The sequence below is a fragment of the Pan paniscus genome, chromosome 8 (genome assembly GCF_029289425.2).
Source record: "Pan paniscus chromosome 8, NHGRI_mPanPan1-v2.0_pri, whole genome shotgun sequence".
Taxonomy (NCBI): domain Eukaryota; kingdom Metazoa; phylum Chordata; class Mammalia; order Primates; family Hominidae; genus Pan; species Pan paniscus.
In genome coordinates, this window is record NC_073257.2 from 14,184,762 (window position 1) to 14,204,060 (window position 19,299).

The window sequence follows — 19,299 nt, forward strand, 5'->3', positions numbered from 1 at the left end:
AAAAGCTCAGAAATCAAAACCAGAACTTGTGTGAGGTCATAAACTTCAAAAGCACACGGATTTTGTCTACCTTACATCAAAAATACTCAAAGCATTGCTTGCCACATTGTCGGTGCTCAATGATTACTTGTTGAATGAACAATCCACCTAAATCCTTTAACTTCAAATGTTCCTGAAACCCGTGAACTTGGCCCTGCAGAAAGGGATGCAGGCACTTCAGTTCCCCTATCTTCCTGGGATGAGTTAAGTATTAGTAAACATCGTCAACTGCAGAGGCAGCCACATGCACGTTTTGGAAAATTTATGTCAGTATTTATTACAATTAAGTATTTCCCAGTTGTTATGGCTCAAATAACATATTATAGCCAATCAGATCACTTGATCAGAAAAAACCACATTGATATAATTTATATAAAATAAAGGCAAGATAAAGAAGGAGCTACTAGAGTTGATCTGCTACCAATAAGTATCACTCACCACAGGGCTTTCAAAATAGCGAATTAGCTCAAGGTCATCTCACCATAGACACTCACACACTCACACTCACACATTTACCCACAAACTCACATCCACACTCACATGCACACACATGCACACTCCCTCACTCACACACCCGCTCACACTCAGTATTCAGACACACATCCACACTCACACTCACACACACTCGCCCCTTGGCTGTGAACCGCAGGCAGGTAAGTTCTGGGTGAAGTGGGAGAGGCAGACGGCCTCCACACTGACCCCTCTAAGTCTAGGAAACCTCCACCCTGCGGCCCCCTCCTAATTAGCAATGACATCAGCATGAACGGATTCCCACTGTGTGCAAGCGCAGGGCCAAGAGGCCTGGGTGTTTATTCAGGTAATGCACCTAATAAACAGGAGGTAGGCACACCTCTCCACTTTACACCTGGGGAAACTGAGGCACAGACACCCAAAGGCCATGGGACTGGTGAGCAGCAAAGCTGGAATTTAAAACTCATCTCTAATGGACTCTACTCTGCCTTCCCTATTTACGGTGCTACATTAAATAAGACATGCCATCAAACACAGAAAAAAAAGATTTCTGCCTAAAGGGTGTTAATGATGTTTTACATGAAAGGGCTGGAATTTCCCTTTTGCAGCGTTTTCAGTACAAAGTCTCTGCGCCTATAAACTTAGCCACCTGCAGATGGAAGGTGAATGACTCATTTTTCCCCGCACTCACTTTCATACCAGATGAGGCAACTTCCAGTTACACTTGACGTGTTACATTTTCCCAGGCTGGAGGGCTAGAGGCCACTCTTAGGTCAGGGTCACCTGGAGGGTGGCTGATGGTGGGGGGCTAGGGTTACTTCATGATTTCATCCCCCAAAAAACAAAAGCAACAGTGACGTCAGCTTCACCAGTATAGGGAAGTGGGTGAATAAGGTGGGAGAGGGAGCTGCCATGACCTGGGAGAGGCCAGGAAGAGCTCAAGTCCTGCTGCGAAGCGCGTCAGAACCACGGACAGCTCCCGGTTCCCCACCCCTTAGGGAGCCTGGGCTTCAGGACCACAAAGGTCCCTTCCAGCCTCCGCATGCAGCTCCAAAATCAAGTTTCTTTCTTTTTTTTCTGTACAGAGGCATTGGGGCTAATTTGCTGTCTCTGCAGAAACCCAATCCCAGATCTCTAATTCCAATCCTGAGAATGATTTGGAGCCTGGGGAGTGACAATGACAAGGTGCCTGGTGGATTAGGCTGGTCCCTAGAGAAGTGGATGCTACATTAGGTCAGTAATGTGAAAGTAGGGCGCTGTGATCTCCTCTCCCCAAGCTTCCTCATGGAGAGCTTCATTACCGAATCGCACACAGCCCACACGGCTGTCTCCCGGCCCCACTCGGCCCAAGGTAAATAAAACTCCAGGTTATCTCAAAGGCAGGAGTGGAAGCAGCTAATGCGGGGAGATGGGGCATTCATTATGCCATTTACACGAGCTGAGGATAAATGATCAAATTCCCTCTGTCAACCACAAAGAGCTCAAGGATAATTTTTAAATGCAGGAAGTATTCCTCCAGGGCTTTTGTATTTTCTTCCTCCAGGCTGCAGCCGCATTTGCGAGTGTGCCAAGCTACGCCACTACTGATTTACTGCGCTGGGAACAGCACTCCATCAATGTCCCCGAGCTGCCATTGCCACCAAGCTCCCCCTGTCCCCGGGCGTCTTGCTTACAGAAGAAAATTATTCACTTGCTTGTATGTTACATGCAAAACAAACTATTTTTAGCCGCCTACATCTATCACCTCCCTTTGCTATCCAGGCTCGGTCGGGGGAGCAGGGAGAAGGAGAAGGACAAAGGATAGGGGAATTCTCAAACGCTCTTTAAAAAAGCAAAACGTGCACATGCTGGTGGTGACACAGGTTATCATCGGTGGTGACAGAGAAATGTGCAGGCTGTTCCCATTGCTGTCACATGAGCTTTGTCTTGTCCTGCCAGGCGCCTGCGTGGAGTGGACAGTCAATGATGCTGGCGGAGCACAAGCAATTTTTCTTGTCTCTACAAGAAAAGCTCCATGGAGTCTCCTGCTGCTGATGCCTCTCACACTTGTAAGGAGGGTGGGAAGCCTTTCAAATGACTTTTCTGACCGAATGAGAGATTGCATTGGCACTGAATTCCTCTTCTTGAGGTTCTGGATTTTCACTTTGTTTTGTTAATGTTTAAATTTATGACTCGAGATTTCACTCTCAAATAGTGATGGCTAGGGGCTCTTCCAGTGTGACTTTGTCTCACTAATTTTCGCAAGCAGTTTTAAGAGTGCGTGTCACGCCTATACAAACACACAAAAAAGAGGTCGAGGTAGACTGTAGAATGCCAGCCTTTGGCTAAGGAGGGTGTTTATGTGGTCAGTGTATATAAAAGGAATGTTATTTGGCAAAAATGCCAACGCATGGAAAACTGGCATCAGAGAGGAGAATCAGTGGGTCCTGGGATTCTGGCAGGGGATCTGGCCCCCTTTGCAGGCGATGTGGGATGACACAGAGACCAAGGTTCTGAGCACTTAAGACGCTTCAGTCAGATTAGCCAATAGCACGATTCGCTTCGTGCTCATTGTTGCATTGCTTACGCATGCATGGCTATGGTACAGCCCACTGGATGGGCTCTAAAGCCTTAGGTGTGGCAGAATCCACAAAGACTGATTCTACATGTCCCTACTGGGAGGTTAGATGGACCAGGGTAGAGATGCATGCCAGCCCATCGACCTGGAGCCTGCACAGCTATGGAACTCCCACTGCCCCTGCAGTGCCATTGCCTAGCAGAAGTACGGGGGATGCAACCACTTTGTTACTTCCACATAAAGCCTCTAACTTGAGTTCTTGAAGTTTGCAAGAAGATAGCATCCACTTAAAGTCCAACTCTGATTGTGACAGCTTCCTCACCTGGTCTAAGGATGCCTCAGTCACACAAAACCAAAACTCACACCGGCAGTGTATTTAAACGTACATCTAAGCACTCCTCAGACCGGTTGGAGACTCTGTCACATCTAACCCAGCTCTGAGTCCATCCCTGGCACTTGACTGCCTCCCACCTCCCTGCCATCTACACCTCATCTCCATCACGAAACTCTGCAATGTTGAGCTGCCCCCTCTGCCTCTCCTCTCTGGAGTTCACTTTAACGCCTACACCCCAATGCTTGGGATCTCTTCTTTTGCTCAAGACATCCCTTTTTCATCCCTCATTCTTCTTCATTCATCAGGTTTATTCATTCATAAACTCAATCAGTCATTCCAGTACAGGGAAGGTGCGCTGTGAGGTGCTGTCTGTCCCTGCCCAGTGGAGCTCACCATCCCGCAGACATGAGACAGATAATGACAAATCACAACCAGAGTGGTGTTAGGAGAAGTGTCCCAGGGACACATGAGGATGGCACCCAGTCTGATGCAGAGAGGTCCAGGAAAGCCTCCCAGAGGGAAGTTCCCCATGTGGACTCTACAACGTGCACACAGGTGAGTTAGGGGCAGCTTAAAACCCCTGAGGGATTTCCATTAGGACACACCCAGGTCTACCCACATGGCCCAAGTGCTCTGAAAACGATGTGTCCTGGGGTCCAGCCTAGCTCGTGACAGTTCCCTTTACTGCTGCCGTCTTAGCCATGCTGGGCTTTGTCAAGCAGCAAAATGGCATGAGAGCTCAAGACCCCATGCACACCCAGAACGTGTGCATCTTGAGGGACTATTTTCTAGCCCGGGCTCTCTCTCTCTCTGCATGTTCTTGGCATCCTTTGAATCCACAAACAATGAACAGTGGTCTCATTGAATAGGAAGAGAGCAAATCAGACATTGAAAGAAAAACTAATGGTGTGTGGGTCTTGATGACTATTGGGAAGGGCAGTGGCTTTAGCTGCTGGTGGGCGTGGCTGCACGGTGAACTCACACTGCTGCCAACGCAGTCACAGAAGACAGTCAGGTTGACCCCACTGGCAGCAAAATGCCAGTCTTTCCATCAAGATGAGAGCAGGGCTCTGGACTCAAATCCGAACTTGCAACAGTCCCTTCTAGTCCTAAATTCTCTGCTCTTCACCAGTTTTCTATCTCTCAGACAATTCTCTCCCTTTTTGTTCATTTGTTTTCACATGTGGGAGGGGGCGTGTGATGTGCTATTTGAGGTGTTGATGAACTCAGCAAAGACCCTCGAGATACACTGAGTGTGATTGCTGTGTGCTCACCACAAGACACCAGCAACTGAGCATGCACCCTTGGTGCAGTCTTGCCAGTGCCTGCGTGCCTGCGACCAGCATGCAAGAGTTCCTCTGGATCCTAGAAATAAGGTGGCTGTCAGTGAGGGAGGCCAGTGTGAAAATGGAAAGGCCCCACCATTTCTGGGAGGATAAAATCCAGAGAAAACTGTGTGCCGTGTTGCCACTGACACTCACATGAGTTCCGTCCTCACTGCCAATGTTATTCATTACAGTGCCTGCTGCTCTGGAGGCAAAATTTAAAAAGATGCATTACTGCAGAGACCCTCCCCAAGAAAAGTCAGTACTCTGAGGCTCTTTCACTTCAAAGTCTTTTTCCAGGAACGTTAGAAAGAAGAAAGTGCTTTAGAGTTCTTTGTAGAAACATAGACAATTGCAGGATTGCATGAGTCACTATTTTGTTAGCTGTGATTTCTTCTACCATTGGCTCCTTATGAAAAAAAGTGTGTGTGCATGTATATGTGTGTGCACATGTGTGTATATATGTGTATGTGTATACGTGTGTACATGTGTGTGCATATATGTGTGTACATGTGTGTGCATATATGTGTATGCATGTGTGTATACATGTGTATACACATTTAAATATGTGTATATGTATGTGTGTCTACTTGTGTATATACATGTGTATATATGTGCCTGCATATATACGTGTATGTGTTTATATATGTGAGTATACATGTGTGTATATATATATATCTCTGCATGCATGTGTATGTATAGTGTGTGTATATATGTATGTGTGGGGATATGTATTTATATTTGTGTGGATATATATGTGTGGGGGGTATATGAGTATATATGTGTATATATGTGTATGTGTGTATACATGTGTGTATGTGTGCATATATGTGTGTATATGCATGTATGTGCATGCATATGTGTATATATGTATGTGTGTATATGTTGTGTATATGTGTGGTGTGTATATATGTATATGTGTATGTATGTGTATATGTGTGTGTATGCATGTGTGTATGTGTGTATATATGCATGTGTGTATATGTGTATGTGTGTGTATGTGTGGTGTGGTGTGTGTGTATATGTCTGTGTGTATGTGTGAGTGTACGTATTATATATACAATTTTTAAATTTAGGGTATATCTCGAACTGGAGGCTCCAATTTATGAGCCTGAAATGCCATTAAACTGGTGTGAGAAATTCTAATTGAGTGGATACATGTCTTCTCTGAGAGGGATAATTTAGGGAAATCCAAGAAGACTGCAGTTTAAAGCCACATAGACATGTTAGCAGAAAGCTTAGGAAACTGAAAACACATTTTTATAGTTTTAAAAAGCTTCTGTTTTCTTTTTTCTGAAGTGTAACATTTCTCTGGCTTCTGAACTTCTGCAGGTGATTACATGAAGTTTACACTGTATCTGTGCTGCACTTTCCCCTTTGTTTCCTAAAATAATTCATCTTCCATAGTAACAGTCTCTTCAAAGCAGGATTTATCTCCAACCCTTTCACACACAACCAGGCACAAAGTCACGTTCTTTACCTTGAAGCTGGGACACAGGAAGCGCCGTGAGCTTGATTTCCAGCCTCCTCCTCAAGCATCCCCAGGACCCTTCATAAACGGAATGAACTCGAGCTGGCTCAACTGCTTGTTTTAAAAGTGTGTTTTTTAGGAAATACTTATTCTGCCATCTCCCCCATAGTTTTACAAAGTAAATCACGTTGTGCTTGGAATCGTCCCTGCCTACGCTCGAGAACTGTTCACTTAGAAAATAAACATGTGGGTAAGCATTGGTCCATACGTATATGCGATCAAGAGACCCTGGCCCCCGTGGAAACATGTTTTCAGGCAATCCAGCTCTGGTACTCTTTGAGCTGCCTTTCTATTTTAATGCATGTTCAGAAGATGAATCTACCATTACGCTGACTAACGAAGTCTAGTCATAGCGATAGCGGTGTCTTAGCAGCAGAAGTGATGGTTGGTTAACTGAGCGTGTTTTAGACGCCATCTGCATTACAAAGTATCTTCCATGGGGTAGGCCATGGAGTCAGCACCACTGTTCTCGAGGGGCAGTCTCTAGCTCCTCATCTTACAAGGGAAACTGACGCTGACATTCAACAACTGGTGCAATGTCAGCTGCAGGCGAGTAGGTGGCGCCGGACCTACTCAGCACCAGGCGGCCTGCCCCTCCACAGTTTGCGGTGTTAATAAGGCACTTTACAGAGGATGCTACCATACTTGGTATAGAAATCTTGAAAAAGCGGATGCTCCGGTGAAGCTCAGAGAGGCTGTGTGGGGTACCCGGGGTGCACAGGCACGGACTTCAGACGCAAACTCAACACATTCATGTCCATCTTTCCGTTTATGTTTGGTTGGATCAGCCTAATTTGCTTGTATGGAATGAAAATCAGAAAAAAAAAGGATGATTTATTTTTACAGCCTTTGAAATGTCCTTAGTCATGTACTTGTACTTGGTTTGAAATCGTATCATAAATTGGAATCAGGGAATTTGAAGGAAATTTTCAACGTCCCTTGTGACTCTTCATGTGCAATCTTCAGCATCGAGTATTCCCCAATTTTCCACAGGGGATACACTTTTCTATCATGATCTGGGCCCCTGTCCTGCCCTTCAGCCACAGTTCATCTTTCCTGACCATTCTGTCCTATGATAACGTCTCCCTTTAATTTTCTCTGTGGCTTATTTGACAGCTAACCTGTGTCCACTTTTCTGTTTTAACAGCTAGCTTCTTTACACAAGGTATGGGTGTCTCAAATGTTTAGGCACATATGTGAAATTCTAATTGGTTGATTGCTTTGCCAGAAATGACCCTATAACCTAGGCCAGATTGCCAGATGGGCCAGAGTGTGCTCCAGTCGGTGGGATGTGCCCCTGGGCCAGCCAGGGTGTATCTCAGCCAGACAGCCACAAGATGCGGTGCTGGACACCCCAGTCCTGAGTTCATGGAGCTGCTGACTTTCTGGGTTTCAGCTGTATCACCAGTAAGAGTGCTGTATCTATTCAGGCAGAGGAGATGGTCTCTCCAGCTCCACTAGAGATCTTAGATCTGTGATGCACATGTAATTACTCCTAAAATTACCTGAGACAATTTCTGAAATCATAAGGGAGTGGCTTCCTGAGGAGCGATGATTACACAAACCCGGGAGGACCTGGAGGTCCTGCTTCTGTCACTGGCTGGGCTGCGTATCATACCTTTTCATAACTACAAACCCTCCCTGAAGGTCTTCCCAAGGTGAAATATCCAAGAACAATTAGACTGTATTTGCTCTTGCTGTTGTTCCCCATGGTGGACGCTTGCCATAAATATGGTGGTGGTGTCTGCAAGACTGGTTACGTTCATGACTGCTCTCACATGCTTTTCTGAAGCATAGATTAAGTGACAGCTCTACAAAGAGTGAGATTTATAGCCTAGTTTATGTTTTTTGGGGGTAAGAAATTCTTCAGTGTTTCTAGAAGCTACTTAACCTTGGTTGATGTCACCTAAAGGAGAGGAAAATTCTGGGTTTGCAAGGAGAGCCTCCTGGTGTTTTGAGTAGGTCAGCATCCACATTACCAGATGGTAAAGACACTTTGCTAGGACCTTTGACAAGCTAAGTACTTGCGGGGCTGTGATACTGAAGGGGGTGGAGAATGGAGGTGGCTCATAAATAATGTGGGGCTGGTAGGCTGCAGCCCAAACATGACCACAGCGCAGGGAAACGCACCTCCGCCAGTCTTCGCGAACTTCACAGCACCTTCCCATACAAAAGTGGCAGATACTGATCTAACTGCATCAGAAGTCCTTGCTATCGGTCCGTGAAAGGTCTAAGTTAATCTGTCCCTTACTATCTTAAATTAAACGGGCACATGACTCCACTGACCGTCCACAAGGTCTTTCCTGGAGTGAAGCTTTAATTCTCTGTCCGCCCACTACAGTCCCGGATAGGGGAGTAAGAAGGCCTGACATTTAATGACACTTGAGGAAGATGTGCGTGCCTGGAGTTTCTCAGCAGTGGGACATTTGCCCCTAGCAGAGTGTCGAGGGCCATGGCAAATGCTGACGTGGATGTAGCACGGTCACCAAAACCCCGCGTGTCCGAGATGGTGGAGCAGCTTTTCCCGGCTCATGTGAGGGCTGGCCAGCCACACAGCACCAGGCTGACTTTAGCAGCTTGGTCTCCCAAGCTGAGGTTATCTGAAGGACACCAGAGAGCTGCATTTCTCCTTCTGTGCCAAGGTGAACACACAACGCTTCAGATGTTCCGCTCTCCCCTCGTGAGACAGACAGTCCGGCTTCTGTGTGGCTTTGGGGATGGGAGTGCCAGTCACTGGCCACAGAATGACAAATTGCCTCCCTGCCAATATCAGAGCAGGGACAGTTCTCGCCACAGCATCCTCCAGATGGGCCCAATTAAACTATTATCCAATGAGCAAGGTCTGACGGCTCCTTTAGGAACCCCCCTGTGCTTAAATAAACAGCTCAGAATAAATAGTCTCTCCATCGAGCCCTGGCTTGGCGAAGGCCCCATCTGGGCAAGGTCTCCAAGGTTGGCCCTGGCAAGCCCCAGGGGGTGCTGGGGTGACTGGGGCAGGCCGCCCTCCCTGGTTCTCAGGGTCCTGCAAGCCACACCGCAGTGGGTGATGTGAGAGAGGGGGCAGCACCCCCACCTGCCATGGCCAGGGCCACGTTCTCCACCAGCCGCACCCATTTGCTTGTGCACGCCTAGACAACCACACTCCCTGACTGGATGGAACTTCCAGAACCAGCCCCTGACCTCAGCACACTAGTCCCTTGCCAGCTGTCTTTCCCACGTACAGAAGTTTCAGGCCCGCGCTGTTTGGCTGTTCGTCATTTGTAATTACTGCCAAGCAAGGGGCACATTTCGTGCAGAATAAATGAAGACAGCAGACAGCGAAGCGGGGCCTTGCTGCCTGAGTGTGGTGGGTGTGACTCTCGGGGGGAGCGGGGGCTGCCTGCCTATGGGTGCTGCTTTCTCTCTGCCCGTGAAGGTGACCATCACACAGGCCCAGGGCACCTCAGGGCTCTTGTTACCCCACACGACCCAGGGTTGGTTCCCAGTGGGAGCAGAGCCTGCCCAGGAGAGGCCGCTGTCTCCACTGGTCCAGCTTACACAAAGATCCATCGAAAAGCATCAGTTCTTGAGAAAAATGACACTATAAATAAAATGGTTTTCAATACAGAGAGCTGGGCTCCATCAGCCCTGCTGAGATCCTTGGGGACGGGGCTGCACCTTTCTCTTTGTGATTATGGTCACTGTATTCCAGTAATTTGGGTGAACTCTGATTGGGCATCCAATATCTTTGATGTTCTAGGAGGTCACGCACTGCAAAAAGCAAAGCGGGTCTGTCCCCTGCTTGCTTCTATTGGGAGGGGCCACCTCACGCCCTGCAGCACAGCCCTGGCCAGTGACAGCTCAGCATGGCTGCCCAGTCTCAGCTTTTAACTGGGGCATCTGTTCTGCAAATGCTCCTGAGCACCCACTGTGCACCGGCCCCGCTAGGGACGTAGCAGTGACCAGGATTGCCAAGGCCCCTACTGGGTTTAATTCATTCCGTGTAATCTCAGGCTGCTGCCAGCTCCCAGGAAGACCAAGCCATCTGTGCTCCTCCCGGGAGCACCCCACTTCCATTCCAGAGCTCGGGGCTCGCCTTTTGGATTCTGTCCTCCTACCACTGACATCTGCTCTTAGGGGAGGAAGAGAAACTTCCTCGGGGGGCAAATGAGAAATAGCTAATTTGTGTGGTGTGCAAAAGAAAGTCGTTGCTTGCTACAATTGTTGCTATGATTTTTCCTTATTCATTAATTTCGTTTTGCTACTGGCTAGCATATTGTTGTTCTTGGTTTGTGTTGACCTTTTCAGTCCTCATGAAAGCAAGCCGTCCTGAGGCAGGCCTTCTTCGCACAGGTCAGCATCAGCAAGGAAGGCTCATTACCCATTTTTAATGCAGTTAGACAGTGCTGAACTTGACTGTGTGCTTTCACTCCAAGATTTGCCCTCTTACCACCCCCCAAGACTAAGGTCTTGGCCTAGGACTGATAAACAAACCAGCCGATCCGTGACAGTGATGGAAGGGTGCATGTGTGCAGAGTTGGGGGGCATGCACGCTTTCTCTGCTCTACCCCTCTTCTGCCAAGGCCAGTGTCCTCCCTGAGATGCCAAGCCCCTCAGACGATGGAGGCCTCCTCCCCCTGGGATCCTGATGACAACCATCTCAGGCACCCAATCACAGAGTGCTTGGAAATGGCCACTTAGAGCTTCTCTGCAAAAGCATGGCTGATCCCAATGTGAGGCTGTTGTTGTCTCCAAGGGCCACCTTCCTGCGGAGGTGACTTGCACGAGGGGGTCAGCGTCCAGGGGAAATATGGGGCTGCTGCCACAGCCTAGAGACAGACAGGAGATGGCGAGGAGGGAGACTGGTGCCCAGGCGCTGGCTTGCCTGGGGTCCCAGTCATGGCAGAAGGACTTGGGGAGACAGCAGGGAACAGGAATCCCTGCTCAGAGCTGCTGCTGAGACACAGAAAGAACCTCCCTTGCTGGTGTCTGGCAGAGGGTGTTGATGACAGTCCAGGGGCGTGAAGAGGCTGGGGTTTGAGGTTGCTGTAGGCTCTGTGGGGTCCCAGGAATGTTGGGGGGCTCAGGAATGTGCCCACATTCAATCTTGGTCAGCGCTCTCCACCCTACGCCTTCTGTGCCTGCAGAGCCGCAGTCTCCACCTGACGCCTTGTGTGCCTGCAGAGCCGCAGTCTCCACCCCACGCCTTCTGTGCCTGCAGAGCCGCAGTCTCCACCCAACACCTTCTGTGCCTGCAGAGCCGCAGGGTCTGGGTTTTGCGGCACCACATGTTCGGTCTCATCTCCTCCCAAATCCTGTTAAATTTCCCTGAATTTAGGACCAGGCCCAATGCCATGGACACAGTAGACCCTCAATAAATGAGTAATCAAATTGATGGTGAGGAACTGATTTTTTTTTCCTGTTAACCCTCCCTAGCAGGGTTTTTATTAATGGGGTTTTCAGCAGCTTGCGATTGAAAGGCCGCCTTGCCCCAGGGGACAACGAAGTAAGTCAGGACCCCCAGGAGGGAGGCTCCGTGTGGCTGGGGGAGGGGAGTAACAGAATGAGCATAAAATCGCAGGGAGATGCCCCACAGCTGCCCCGGGGGTCCTGGGGGCTGGCTCTGTGGAGGTAGAGGAGCAGAGGTGCCTTCAGCATCCGATGCTCCTGCCTGCGTCTGGGTCTCCTCTCCACGCCTGCTCCTTCCCCATCACCCTGTTCTCTGTGGCCATTGCAGGTGTTGTAAGCCACATCAAATCCACTTGAAATGGGGTGAAATGAATCTACCAATACCTGAATCAGTCAGTAGCAACCTGAGGTGATCATGTAGTTTTCTGGTTGCCTGAGGCTTGCATTTCAGGCTCAGCTTCAACAGGTTCCAGTGGCCATGGGGACAGGAAGTGCACGCCTCCCCCAAGGGTCTTAGCTCACCCAGGGCTGCAGTGTGAGGGCCACATTCCTGGGGGCCACCCCATGGCACTGGCTACCCCAGGGGTGCTGAGACAGGCCTGTTCCTGGAGACCACCTAGACCCTCCAATGTCACCTGCTTCTGTCTAAGCTCTGAAATCCCCTTCCCGCGTGGTGGTGCCTCCCCTGTGCACCCCCACCCAGAACCCCTCTTCCCGCCTGTGCAGTGTGCCCCAGCTTCCCCGCAGGGTGGCAGTTCAGGGCTCACTCCCTGGCTTCCCACTTACTGCCCGCCTACCCCTCTAGACAGAGGTTCCTGTTTCCTTTGGTTCTGTCAGATCCCAGCATGGACCGATCCCGAAGTGCAGTCCCTCAGAGGGTGGAGTGGGCATCTATGTGGGCTATTTGGTAATGGCAGCAATGTCGCCTCTCCCTGACGACTCTACCAGGTTGGCCCTGCATGCTTCTGTGTGCTGCAGGTGAGCCTGGCTCATGGCTGCTGATCACCACAGCCCCTTCCCAGCCACACGCCAGGCCCAAGGTGATGCATGCTGGGCCATGCCAGGCACCTGTGATGAAATGCTCAGTTGTGTGAAGGTGCTGGCCAGCCCACGAGAGCTGGAATGCCAGAGTCACACTCAGTTACAAGGTGGAGCCATCAGCACAGCAGGCAGGCGTGAGGGTGAGGACGCGGTCGGGAGGAATCTCACTTCCCCTGCAGACCCTTGGGAGAGACGCAGGGGACACAGGGCGAGGACTGGGAGGTGAGGTTCCAGCAGGGGCAGGGTTAGCCCTGCATGGGGCCTTTCCTTGAGGTTTCTCTGTAGGGTGTCCCCTGAGCCCTGAGGCCACACCCCTCGGCTGCTGAACCTGCCTGTGCTATGACAGTTCATTGTCCTGGACAATAAGGCACTAGAACAGAGGGGGTGTTGATAATTAAGCCAAGCTCCATGCTGTGGAAAGCGGGTGCCCACTCAACACCCCAGGGTCTAAGGGGACCTGGCAGGTTTCACTCCCAGACTGGCCCTAATGCAGAAGAGAAGGGAGAAACCACCAGGTTCCCACATTGCCATCCAGGCATCTTTTCCGGGCTGAGTTTTCTGCAAGGCTTGTCGGGTCCATCAGAGGTAAAAACTGCAACGCACACTTAATTATACCTAATTTGCTATTGATTAACCATTTATTCTAACAGAACCACTGTAAAACTGTCCTGTGTGTTTAACTATCAAAATAAAGGAGTGCTGGCACCTTCTGCATTTTCAAACATTCTATGCTCTATGTCAAAGTTCAGCATTTTTACTGACTCTAAACAGGAGATGGAAAACCACATTAGAAAAAGTGGAATTAAAAAAAAAAGAAAACTGGAAATGCCTTTTTATTAGAAAATGGCCTCATGGGCATGGCTGGCTTTCAGGAGTAAGTTCGTGGAGGGTCCCTTTCGATGTGTCAGTACTGGAACAAGCGAGGTTTTGAGTATTTTCAGTAGCATCTTTGTTCAAAGTTAATCTTGTGGATATCAAACCACCTCTTGGAAGGAGGAAGAATATCTATTTTCATGTTTACATTACAAAAGAGCTTATAAATTAGTGGGTTTCACTAAAAGTTGTATTGAAGTAAGCTGTGGGTTTTGTGTGAGGTGTGAGGTGTGCCCACACACCTATATATCTCGTTTATCTAGCTTCATCCAGACAAAACAGTGCTCACATTTAATTTTTCAGATAACTGAAATAAAGCTGTCTAAGAGTAAAGTCTTTATAAAATTGTAAGCACTTTTATTAATGCACTTCTGGGATATTTTTCTTACTCCCCCTGCTTTTGAAAACAGAAACTACATCATAACATAACCTTTTAAAGGTACTACATCGCCAAAATGGGCATCAATTAAAACCCTGGAAAGTAACTTTGAAATAATCCCCCTTGTGTTAGTAGAACAATGTATGCTCATCTGGGGCCTCAGATGACGTCGAACCTAGGGACTCACGGCGTCTCCTCCACCAGGAATCCCTGCCAGCCTCCCAGGGTCCACGTGTAATTCTACTTTTCTCTTCTGCCATCACTCCTAGCCCAAAGACAAACACTTCTTTGCAATCTCATATTGTGCTAATTTTACAACATCTGATATTTCTGGGGTGGTATTAGATAGCTTCACTTTCATACTGGTTGAGAGGTTGGGGGAAAGAGAGAGAGGGAAAGAGAGAAAAAGGGAGAGAGAGAGAGAGCTGCTAATAATATACAACTCTATTCCTCTAGTGCGTGGTCTTGTGAATGATGCACGCTTGTTGCATAAAAGGCCTTTCTCTTCATATTGGGGTGTTGGCTATGACTTGAGATTTGGGACTCTCACTCGTCTTCATGTGGGATGTGCCAGCTTTGACTCTGTGACTAGAACTGACTTCTTTAGGCCAATGTGCTCACTGGTATCAAATCAAAGATAATAATGGTAATTAATCTTTTTTTAATGTGCCTATTATATATGGGAAGGTTATCTTAAAATTAAAATTATCTTCAAGGCTTATTTATCCTGTTGCCCAGAGAATGCTGTGGATTTTTTTTCCATGCCATGAAGTAGAGGCATTAGGATGGGCCAGAAAAAAACAAAGCAAATTCCTTCAAAGATAAGATACTTTAAGTTGAAAAATCAAGGAACTCTCTCTTCCTAAAGCAGTGGTACCCATCTAGTGTTTTGTGTGTGTGTGTGTGTGTGTGTGTGTGTGTGTGTGTGTGTGTTTAACAAAAGTTCTCATGAAGCTTAGGGTTTCTGATTAACTCAGTGATGCCAAATTCTATTTTTTTTTCCCACAACGTACACCATAGAAAGCATGCAGCCTTGTGAAAAGTTCGAAAAGAGGTCTTCAGATTCAGAGTCTCCAGGTGGCCAATTTCTTCTGATCTAGATTTTCAAAAAAGTATGAAAGCAGCAAAAAGTTATTAATCAAAGCTCAATGGCACAGCTCAACTTCAGTACGTTGCTTCTGGTAGTACTGCAAATTCTAATTAATGGCTTGCTCATTGCACACAGGAAGTGAGATTTAGCCTAGGGAAAAGAAAGCAAGGAGTAACTCAAGGAATTTGATAAATCATATTTTTTTATGTTTAAAATTCCTTCTTTTTAAAAGCGTGAAAATGTAACACTTTCTCTTCCTCTTACTGGAAATTTTCAAATAATTTTGTCTTTCCTCCTCTCTTGGCCTCAGACAGATTATGGGGATAATGCACTCACCATCTCTCTCCCCTCTGAAGCCACAGTTTCCTGAAGGTCTCCCATTTCTGGAGTCTCTCGAGGCCTCCAACAGAAGGCAGCATCTCCTGTGCTGCAGACGGTTACCAAGTAACAGACCTCAGAAGCCTTCCAAGGTCCAAGGATGTAAATGCAGTATGTCCTCTAAGCCGAGTGCAGGGTGCTGGAATCCCAGAGCCAGGGGCCATGGTGAGAGCTTCCTTTGCTGGGAGGCACGGATGGGATGAACTCCCTGGAGGTGGAAGGGCAGCCTCCCTCCCGGTCTTTCTCACCTGTCTGTCCCTCTCTATCTCTGTCTCTGATTCTCTCTTTCTCTCTGCTCTCAGTTTCTCTCTGGTTCTGTTTCTCCCCATCTCTGTCTCTCTTTATCTGATTCTCTGTCTGTATGTGTCTGCCTCAGTCTCTATCTCAGTCTCTCTCTTTCTGTGTCTCTCTGTCTCTTATCGGATTCTCTCTGTGTCTGTGTATCTCTTCTGTCTCTAGCTGTCTCTGTGTCTCTCTGTCTCTCTGTCTGATTCTCTCTCTCTGTCTCTATCTGATTCTGTCTGATGCTCTCTGTCTCTATCTTATTCTCCCTGTCTCTCTCTATCTTATTCTCCCTGTCTCTCTCTATCTTATTCTCCCTGTCTCTCTCTGTGTCTCTCTGTCTGTCTTTTTCTGTGGCTGTCTCTATCTGATTCTCTCTCTCTCTGTATGTCTCTCGTCTGATTCTCTCTGTTTTTCTCTGTCTCTCTCTCTATGTAGCTCTTCTGTCTCTCTCTATCTGATTCTGTCTCTCTCTGTCTCTATCTGATTCTCTGTCTGATTCTGTTTTTCTCTGTCTCTCTGTGTATCTCTTGTCTTTCTCTGTCTCTATCTGATACTGTCTCTGTCTGATTCTCTCTGTTTTTCTCTCTCTGTGTATCTCTTTTCCCTCTCTGTCTCTGTTTGATTCTGTTTCTTTTTCTGTCTCTATCTGATTCTGATTCGCGTCTCTCTCTGTCTCTGATTCTCTCTGTCTCTCTTTCTATCTCTCTCCCACTCCACTGGCATCAGCACAGGACCCAGTGGTGCAGGGGAAGCTCCCAGCCATACAGGACAAGCCTCTGTCATGACAGCCCTTGCTGGTGTCTGCATCAGGAGGTCTCCTTGGCGATGAGGTCTAAGGAGCAACTGGCATCACAACAGAGCCTCCAACCTGCCTTAGGTCATCCAGACTTTGAAGCAAGAGCCTCAGATGCAATTAGCAGGACCTGCCTTTGTGTCGTGTGCTCTGAGCTACTCTCGCGGAGCTGCTATTGTTTGGGGTTCAGCTGTCAGTATTGTTATCCTGCAAAATTTCTGAGTTTCCACTTCTCTGTCCAAGTGCCATGAAGCCAGCCAAGTGGGGAGAAAGGGTTCTTCTGAGATTGATTTTTTCCCAGACACTGTGGTTCTGTTCAATTGAATTCACTCAAGTTGTGGTTAACATAAGGACTACGGAGAGTATGACATGTCAAATTAGCAGCTTTGCAAATCTCCTGTTAATTGTCAGCCTAATTAAAAAATTGCTAATTATAATGTTTATAACTTCAAATAACTGCTCAGCTATAAAGTAGGCCTGTCAGGTGTAAACAGGGGACTGGAGGGAAAAAGTCAATCGACATCTGTTAATTTATCAGCGGCAGTATACCAAATTGAAAAATAGATTGCCTATTGCACTGTAAATCTGCATTACAATGAAAAGACCGAATCATTCCACACCTGCTAAATAAACGGGGATGGGAGTCCTTGCTGGCCTGCCCCGGGCTCCTCTGCTGCTCACATCCCCGTCCTGTCTATGAGCTGGGGGAAGGCCGGAGCCAGGCACAGGGACAGAAAATGGGGGTCCCCATGCGACATCTAAAAAACGAAAAAACCAAACTGACTAAAACATGCACAGAAACACGATTCAGACAGTGGGAGCGGGGTGATCCCTCTTCCCTGGAAGGAGCCTGGAGCCCCACTGCCGGCCCTGGTCACTTTAGTCTGAATTCTCAGCGTGTCTCCAGCTGCGGAACGATGAGGCTGGAATACAACGCCTTTGTCTCTAAGATCCGGGCAATCCCAGCCCAACTTTCAGAGCCTGGTGAACTCGCCTATGCCCACATCTGCAGGGGGAGCTCCTGCTGGGCCCTGCCCCATCTGGGCAACCCATCATGCTGCTTCCCTGTTCCTCCGCCTGCCTTCCCTCCTCTCCTCCAGTGTCCTGTGAGACTCCGGGGCAGGGGCTGTCTCCACCCTCTTCCTCCATTGCCTGCCCCGCCTGGGCGACCTATCATGCTGCTTCCGGGTTCATCTGCCTGCCTTCCTTGCTCTCCTCCAGTATCCTGTGTCCACCCTCCTCCTCCATCACCCCCTTCCAGCCTGGGGAGTGGAGCATGCAGAATAGAAGCTCCCTGTGACCAAGCCTGTGCTCACAAAGCACTGGCTACTTCCTGGAGGATAATCATCAATCCCCTTTTGCAGGTGCACTAACAGCACTTGGGTGTTGTTTAGTTTGGTTCAACAAACATTTATTGAGCATTTCACTCTGTGTCAGGAATTATTAATTATTAATATATTCAGATGAGAGAAGCAAAGTCGGTCGTAAGGTCCCACCTTTGGGAAGTTTACAGATGAGCGTGACTATGTATGTTGGAGTAAACTGGGGTAGAATGGTGGCCAGTCATGTCAGCCACAGGTAACTGCATGTAATGAGGGGTAAAGAAGGAACGAATAGCTCCAGTATCTGGGGCTCCAGAGCCCCTGGGATTTTGCCCTGTCAACCAGAACACGTAAGGCCCAAGACCCCAGAAAAAGGGTGGATTTGTCTTATAATTGTGCCCCTCTGATGTTTCCTGTTGGGACCCCGTGTATCAGGTGAGCAGGAGCAGAGTTGGATCCAGTGTCAGGGTATCCGTGGACACCTGTCCATCCCCAGCCCTGCACCTTGGCCCCAAAGTCTCTGAACTTTTGATCCACACTGTGTCAGTACACGTCTGGCCTTGCCTTCATTCCACTGCATGTTTAACCACATTCTGATACAGCAGGAGCATCACCATCTTGGACAAATGCCACCATTTTAAGTTCTCCTTGATTAAAAACCACCTAAATCCAGCCCAAAAACATCAGCCTAATGGCTAATGTCAGCATGACCAGAAACATTCCAACACTGAGATAAACCCCCCTCTGACCAGAAACATGCCAACCCTGAGATAACCTCGTCTCCAAACAGAGGCATTCCAACCCTGCAATAAACTTTCCCTCACACAGAAACATTCCGAGCCTGCGATAATCTCCCCTCCCTAAACCCTTAAATACCCTTAGTCTGTAAGAGAGTGTTCCTGACCGAAATCAGCCAGAAGCCCCTCTCAGGTTTATTTTCCAAAATAAACCTGTCTTTGACTGTGAAGCCACTTTTCATGTTTCCTTTCTTCTTTCTTTAACTCTTACACATTCCCCAGGCCCTGTCCCCGTCACTTTCTCTGGGTCATAATTGGGTACATTCCCCGTGGTTTTGTGTACCTTAGCTAGAGGGAGGGTGGGTTTCCACGGTTTCCTGAGTCACAGATGGCTTATGTCTCATAGGTTATCCCTTTCTTCCCCACCCAAACATCCTCTCATCTCATCTCCCTATAGAGGAGAAAGAGAATTAGAAAGCTTTACTGCCTTGGGCCAGGTTTCTTTCCTTCATGGTCTTTATTTTACGGGATGCCTTGGAAGTTGTCTGTCTGAAGAGGCAGCTAGGGTTGGGGGAGGGCCCCAGCAAGCACCTAGAGTGCAGACAAGTTAAGCAGAGGGTGGGCTTTAGCCAGGGAAGCAGAGCCAGGGTGGGGAGTAGAGAACCAGCCCAGAGCAGAGACAGAGGGAGGGCGCCATGTGAGGGTGGGCATTCACCGAGCAGACAGGAACCAGCAGTCACAGTGCCCAGGATCCTC

General features: G+C 48.2%; 1 protein-coding gene across 2 annotated transcripts in view; it reads right to left on the reverse strand.

The window, feature by feature from the left end:
• Window positions 1-19,299, reverse strand: part of ADARB2 (adenosine deaminase RNA specific B2 (inactive)) — a 568,492-nt gene that overhangs the window by 474,045 nt on the left and 75,148 nt on the right. The gene's annotated exons all lie outside the window — the stretch shown is intronic.